General features: G+C 31.3%; 1 protein-coding gene across 1 annotated transcript in view; it reads left to right on the top strand.

Moving 5' to 3' along the window:
* LOC119672781 (cyclin-dependent kinase 14-like) overlaps positions 1–8,345 on the top strand; it is a gene marked incomplete in the record, with an annotated part of 829,514 nt that overhangs the window by 713,884 nt on the left and 107,285 nt on the right.

Below are 8,345 nucleotides of genomic sequence, written 5' to 3' on the forward strand. Positions count from 1 at the left end.
TTAAACAATGTAGTTTTATGTAATATAATCACCAATATTCGAAATCGAGTTGACAAACAAAGTGGAAGACGTTAGAAAACACCCTGTATAGTTGTACAATATTATTTATTTCAAACGAAACTTATTCATGTTCATGGAGTAACTCACATTTGAATTTGTTGTCTGCTACTTTTTATTTTGACTAATTAAGAAGTTGAATCTTCAAGAGATTTATCGACACACTTTAATTGTATTTCGGAGAGATGAGCACGTACAATTTACGTTCATAACTTTTTGGGTGACATAAAATTCGTCATCACAAATTTAAAATCAAAAAGATTAAAATTATATATTTTAAGGAAATCGTGTTGGTATTTTTATAGTCTCGTAAACACACATTCTCGTAGCAAAAAAGCGTATGATAAATATTGCTATGAGACATCTTCTTGAAATTGTGCTGCTGATTCACTTTAACCTTAATAAATTATTTTTATTTAATTATGTTATATATTTTTTATATACAATTATTTGAAAAATTGTATAAAATAAATTCAATCTAAATTATTATTAAATTCTTTGAAGTAGGGAAAGTTTTTTATTTTGTGTATCAAGCGATTTTAAATAGGTCTGCTTAACTTAAGGAGAAAATTCATTTTAGAAATATTAGAAATTCCTAAGTAGACAAAAATGACTATAATTACACTAAAAACACAATAATTAAATTTTTAATACCAAAAGACATAGATGTAGTTTCGAATAGTTTTCTTATATACTTACCATATCAATGAGGGTAATATTTTATCCTATGTTATACTGTCGTCTGCTCTTAAGAATATGTCTCAAATATGAAGAAACGGGCCATTACTTAATAGTGTAGCTTAGCAATAAGTTAGTTCCACATCTTTGTAATTAAATTTTCTTCAATATTTATCAATATTTTCAGCAAAAATTGAAAAATGGAAAATCCAATATCCTCAATAAAATTGTAAAAGATGATAAAGCTTGGTATTGCAATTACGAACTAGAAACAAAACGGCAGCCGATGGTCTGGAGTTCAGAAGTCGCCAATTCACCTGTTAAATTTGATCGATGATATCGATTTACTTCATCAGAGGAAATGTTGTAACTGTCATTCTTCTAAAGACTGAGAAGATGATAATTGCTAAATGATATACTATAATCTGCTTATCACAAGTTTCGAAAGCTCACACTGTTCTCCAATTTGATAAAGGTTATGTGAATCTCGTCTTGTCTTATTTAAACTTATATGGTTGGTGCTATTATTGGTGTAAATATTGCTCATGTGATAAATAGTTTATATCTCTATAATGCCGTACGAATCTTCAATTGTTATTTTTAAAATATTGGTAAAAACTACATTCAGACTTACTTTAATTATTAAATCAGTTAACTTTATTTCACAGCTTGAGAAAAAATTTAATACAATTGAATGTGTTAATAATATTGAATGATGTTTTTATATTCCATATACGAGTACACTTTATTAGCTCTCCATGTTAATTATTATATTTATATTTCAATCCCAAGCACCCAGAACCTAGCAGACATGGCACTGATCAAGAATAAGAATTTTATTAAAATCATATTAAAGTGGAATAAATGAAGAATGCACCCTGGTATTTCGGTCGATATTCTAGAACACTTAGACAAAACACCTAGATCATAAACTTTTTTCTAAGTGGTTATATGGCAAAACAAAATTGAAGATATTTGGCACTCATAATTACGAAAATATTTACTAACGTTCATGACATTCACTCATGTAATCACCCAACAGTGGCCACTGGAAGAGACAAAGACATTAGATCCAGCATCCTTAAAATAACAACTGCAGTTCATAAATTTCCCGTATTTAATTACCGATAAGTGAGGCATAACGATGTCCCGAAACATAATAGAGTAAATGTGACATATCATCAACTCAACTACCAAGACACAGACAAGATTACATTCACTTCGTGTGTCAGTTTGATGTGTAAGTATGTCACATAAGATTTATTAAGCATATATTTTTTAACAACACTGGTGGGTCTACCGTAACAGTGTATAAAGATCGCTACAGAATAATTCCTCACGATTTTCTTCTCGGCAATGGGAACATAAGTTTAACAAAATTTTGTTAGAGTCTATAGTGAAATGATTAATTTATTGGAAGAGACTTATTAAATTGCGCCATTTACTTGATCACTTGATTTTTCTGCGCAACACCGCTTTCTTTGCGGATATATGAAAGAGACTATCTACTATCTACATAATTAAATCATGGACTTTACATATATTAAAAAACAACATTCATATTATATCGGAATATAAAAAAATGTGATATGAAATGCTGTGAAGGGAGCCCTTCTCGTTGGAGAATTATAATGGAAGACACTTGAACCCAAAACTCGACTTAAGATTGCTGTTGATCTTGCTAGATTTGTTAGCTTCAAACATTTTCTGCAGTACGCATGTGTGCAATTTAAATGGTAGATACCTAATGTATATTATTTATTTAATTGTTTTTATAAAATGCAATCGTAAATTTCGTTAAAGATTTACAATATAACAGATGTAATTTAAAAAAGTAATTTTTGCCGACCCCTTGTGTACAGTACAGCTATAATTGTTTATTTTCTTGCTTAAAATATTATGATTTGTTGCAAGAACTGTTCTAAGTTATGCGTCCTTGCAACTAATTCTGAGAAATATATAAATTTTAGTCTAAATTTATTATATATCAATCAAATTGCTTTGAACTTATGTAATAAATTTATTTTTGTGCTTAAAAAAAAAATGCACATATGAATTCTTACAATATATTAGGTTTTTATACGAAATATAGAAAAAGGTGTGACTTTGAGCAATTAAAGACAAAAGATTTAGCAACATGACATATGTAAACTCAGTTTAGAAATAAAACAGAATAAAAATCCTTTCATTTTTTTTATCGAAAATGAAAACAAATGTTTTAATTTCATGCAAATGAAACCGAAACCGAAACCGACCAATAAAAGCACAAAACTAAAAAAGATACTCAAATGTTAAATGAAAATTTATGGTCGTTTCAAGAAGGGGCTTCATTAGTTAAGCGCATAAGTTGTTAGGTGGTGCCACGATTTAATGCGAAGTCGAACGCAACAAAGAGGGTCAATGCTACTCGTACAAATTTTGGTAAAGTAAATTTTTCAGATCTGAGTCAGTTTCAGGTGTAAAATGACCGGTCAGCTTGTGCTTATCATTAAAGAGGATGGCCAGCTGAACTCGGGAACATTAAATAAATATAAGCGAAAACCAACTCCATTCGCTCTTCGAAGTCATTTAAATTGCTATAAATTAATAAGTGCACATTAATAATGCTTTACTCTTGTGCAAATTATAAGCCTTAAAACGTTAATTAATTTCGCTTTGAAATGATTTGTTTATATTTTTATTTTTGTTTATATTTTTAATTTTTTTATTTTTAGTTTTAAATTTATTTGAAATAGTTAAATGGCATTTATTAATTCTTAACTATTAATTGCGTGTTAATTAATTGAATAGATAGCGTTTTTAACGCGTCTTTTTAAAAATATGTTATTTTCAAATTAGTTAATTTATAAATGTTATATCTTTTATAATAAACTTAGAAGAAAAAAAATTAAATTATTGAATAAGAAAAAAAATTAAATGTTAACATTGAAGTTTTCATTTTTTATTTTTTGTTATTTCACACAAAATTAATTATACTTTCAAAAACATTGGACGTTTTTTACAAAGCAATTTTACAAGAATTTTTAAGCCGCACGGTACTTGTGCTTTTACCCTTTTGGGTCTGGTGCAGATAACTGGCAAAAAACTATTGTTACCGCCATTTAGCCGCTTGAGCGGCAACTATCTGCAGCATTGCCGCTAGTGGGTGTACATTGATTAAAATGATCTATTATATTTTACAACCACTCAAGCGGTAGATACGCTGTTATATTATGACCGCTGTATGCGTTGTTATCGATAAGACAGAACAAAGTTTATTGTCTACTGGTACAAATGTATATCATTTGGGCAGCCAGCTGTTTGCTAGCAATCATTCTTTCGAGGCTTCAAGATCTTCTATATTTGGATCGTCTAAAATTATAACAATCATATCAACATGGAGAGCCAATGAGAAAGTATCCTAGCTAATAGGAGCTACTTTAGACTAAGGAGATAATTTGGATACAAAACTTGAAGGAAAACAAAGCTTACGCTTTATAGTTTATCCGTGGTTTTGTGTACTTTAAAATTCAGTTCTGTTTTTAATTAAGGTGTCAATTGATTTATGTTATCTATCTAAAGATCAGCGTGACATATATTGTTTATATCGCCCTTTTAACTATATTGTTAGAAAGTCAAACACCAACTAATTGGTCTTTATCAGTGCGGTTTTCCATCTGATTGCACAACATTTATCAGATAATCATCATTGCAATAATAACCCCTTAACATAACATCGCTACTTACCACATTTGTGTCTATTTTAAAGTACCTTTTGGTATCTGGTCTATAATCAGCTTTTGGTTAAGCAGTACCCATGATGGTCTGTGATGGTAGGGTCAAGTGGATCCTTTGATATCGTGTCACATTACAATCACTTATCCAGTTATCTCTTTAAAAGCGATATTGGCGCGGTATATTACAAATGTGTCAAGCTAATCACTTACCTATTCATATATATAATTGGACGTAGTAAGTATGATATTACTAAAGGTTTTGCATTACCACATTCGAATACTAAGCTGTTTGGTGGCTAATATACTTTGCAATCTATTAAGAATATTATCCATGTTCACACCGTTGTGACCAAAAATAACTACCCTAAAGTTAGACAACGAGTTATTCTACAGATTGCAGATAGGTGATAAATGGGTTTAGTAAGTCATTGAATTTTAGAACTTAATTTAGAACTGAAGCGGTATTAAAGTGTTCAAGAAAAAAGTTCCTTTTACGAGGAAAACGGGTTCTGTATATAAGTCATTGACATTATTCAGTGTATTACCATCCATCTGTTTCGCTGGCTTGGTCATGTCATTGTTCACCGAAAATTGTGATGCTTTCATAGTTGCTAGGGAAAATGAAGTTACATTATTCGTTGTTTGCATTATAACTTAGTGTGCTGTCAATGTTAAGCCATTTAGTTTTCAAGATGATGGCAATGATATGTTATAAATCTATCTTCGTTATTTTTAATAGGCCAGTGAAAAAATTTTATTATGGATAAAAGACTAATTCTAAGTGCATTGTTCCAATGTGCTGCTATAGGTATTTTTAGATATATATATATTTTAGATACATATATATAGTATAATACTGCAGTACTTTTCTAGTAAATATTTTTTTACATCAAACTTTTTATGAATTTTCTATATATATACGAAATGATGTAAAAAGAAATTCATATTTTTAAATTAAATTTTTTTTATTAATTTTGTGTAACTTGTGATGGTTACTGAAAAAAATGTTAACATTAAATTGTTTAAAAATTAATTAACTTGTTTAAGAAAACGATGAAATAATAACAATTAAGTGTCATTTTTAGCTGTTAATTTGATGCTTTTTAGTTATAGTTTATATCGATAATTTAAGTAATGTCGTCTTCTTGGCTTAACTATTTTGACACAAAGGGACAAATTTTATATTGTTGTCATCATATTTAATAGAAAATACTAAACTTTCACCTTTTAACTTTTCACCACTATTCACCATACTAAAATTATTTAGTACTGGAGTCTTGTACTTCAGTAAACTCCTTCGGATTTTACTTCAGGGAAATAATTTAGACCTGGTACCTTGTGTTATTGTTCCCAATTGATTTTTGTAGTTTCGGCGAATTGTGGTATCAACTTTTCATCAGATTTTATTCCAGTATTATTTAGTACAAGTAACCTGTGTTGTTGTTCCCAATCGATTGTTGTATTTCCGCTACCTTGTGGTATCAACTTCCCATCGGATTTTACTTCAGTCAAGTTATTTAGTACCGGTAGCTTGTGTTGTTGTTCCATATTGATTGTTGCATTTCCGGCGCATTGTGACAGCAAGTTCTCATCACGTTTTACTCCAGTAACATTATTTAGTACTTGTAACTTGTGTTGTTGTTCCATATTGATTTTTGTATTTTCATCAAATTGCGGTAACAACGTCTCATCAGGCTTAACCACAGTCACATTTGTCAGGACTGGCATCTCAGGTTGTTGTTCCCCATTGATTTTTTGATTTCCAGCGCATTGTGGAATCAGCTTTTTATCAGATGTCATCAAGGACAGGTTTGGTATCTTAATTATTTTACCTTTGGGAATTTTAAGACATTGAGGCCATTGAGGATTCAAGTTGTTACCAGATGCTCCTTTATTCAGATCATTTAGTATGGTATTTGGTGATGTTAATTGCCCAACATATTCCCACCGTAACCCGTTCTTTTGTGCAGGTATCTTCGGTTGTTGATCGCTAGGTGGCATCAACTGAACCGTGCTTTTGATTCTGGTCCCACTGGGTGATTCTTGTAGAATCATCTTCTCTTCAGTTGAACTGTTTATTTCTTGAATTTTGTACTGTTGGCCGTTACGTTTTATTATATACTTGGTAGATTGTGGTAATTGATTGTTAATGGGTTTTGAAATCTGAGCAGTTTGCGGTGTTAAATACTTATTACATTGCTTGTTATTTGTTTTCATTAGTTCCGTAATTTTGTATTGTTCATTACTTTGTGGGTTTGTGTACCCACTGGACTGTGGTATTGTTTCACGATTTTTATCCTCGCTTGAGCTATTCCGTACTGGTATCAAATGTTGTTGATATTGTTGCATAAATTGCCCACCATGTTTTCCTTCAGTTAGGACGTTTAGTCCCGCTACCTTGTGTTGTTGATTACCTACGCTTCTTATATACCCGACGTTTTGTGGGATAAATTTATTACCGTGCTTTATATCAGTTTTATGTTGTTGAGCATTATGAGTATACTCGCCCAATTGTACTGTCATATTTTCACCATATTTGTTCCGAATATGGTGAAATTTGTTTAGTTCTTGAACTTTGAGTTGGTGCTCGGTCTGAACTGTTGTATATGAGTTTGTTTGTTGTATAAAGTTTTGGCTAGATTTTTTGTCAGTCACATTGTTTGAATCTGGTGTTTGGAATTGGTGATTAGACATTGTTTTTAAACCACCACGTTGTGGCATTAACGTTATACCGTATTTTCCTTCACTCAACTCATGTATTTGTTGTATTTTATATTGTTGAGTGCAACTTACTCGTTGTGACATCAATTTCACATCATTTACTACTGAGTTACCGACATCGGCTGTCGGTAACTTAGTTACTTGACCATATGATTTTAAGATGTCAGGGCTATGCGATTTCAATCCGCTATTATGTTCCTCTCCATTGTATGCTTTTTTCAAAGCGAACCTAACTACTTCGTCAGATCTTCGTTTTAAGATTGTAGCTTCTTTCGATATCAAATTTGGATCATTTTGATTTTCTGGATTGAATTTTTTTGATCTTACTTTCGTCAATATGTCGGCATATGGCAATTTGGTTTTGGACTCCTTAGGTTTTGTTTTCTCCTCAGAGTTCCACTTCTTCAATAACTCTTGTTTTGCTAACTCATCATTGTATTGTGTGGGACACTGACAGGTTTGTTTTACTAACTGCTCATTAAACATTGACCCATTTTCATACTTTTTTCCCGCGAACTGGATTCTTTGCACAGTTGTTGTCTTTGGAGTGATGGTGTTCTGCGATTGCAACTTTACACCAGTTCCGTTTTGCTTTAGTACTTTAGCCAAATGTTCAGCATATTCTTTTTGAAATGTGTTTGATTGCGTAATGCTCTTATCATTCACACCCAATTGTAGTTGTTGTTGTGAAAGCAACTTTACCATCTCCTCTTTGTATAATGTTGAATAGTTCATGTTTTGAGTCTTTAAGTTTTCATTATATTTTATATCAGTTCCAATATTTTGTGCTTGTAGTTTGTCGTTTTGTGTATCAACTGATTTGCCAACGTTGTCTTTAGAATTGCTTTCGGCAGAACCATATTCATCTTGCAGTAGTTTTTGCAGTTTATCGATATTAGTTTTTGGAATTTTAGTGGTGATCGGTACTTGCTCTTTACCATATAATTGATCTGTACCTCGGTTCTTTGCTAATAGTTTTTCCACTCTATCCGCGTATGGTGATGAGAATATAGACTCTTGTGTTGTCAAAATTTCACCAGGCTTTTCGTCATACATAACTTTTTTGGCGAGTAACCTTTCCAGTTCATAACCAGTCGGAGTTGGAAATTTAGAATTTCGTGGCATCAACTCCTCTGCATACGGAACCATAAGTTTGAAGCATCCGCTAACTGT

The sequence above is a fragment of the Teleopsis dalmanni genome, chromosome 1 (assembly GCF_002237135.1).
Source record: "Teleopsis dalmanni isolate 2A chromosome 1, ASM223713v2, whole genome shotgun sequence".
Lineage (NCBI taxonomy): Eukaryota > Metazoa > Arthropoda > Insecta > Diptera > Diopsidae > Teleopsis > Teleopsis dalmanni.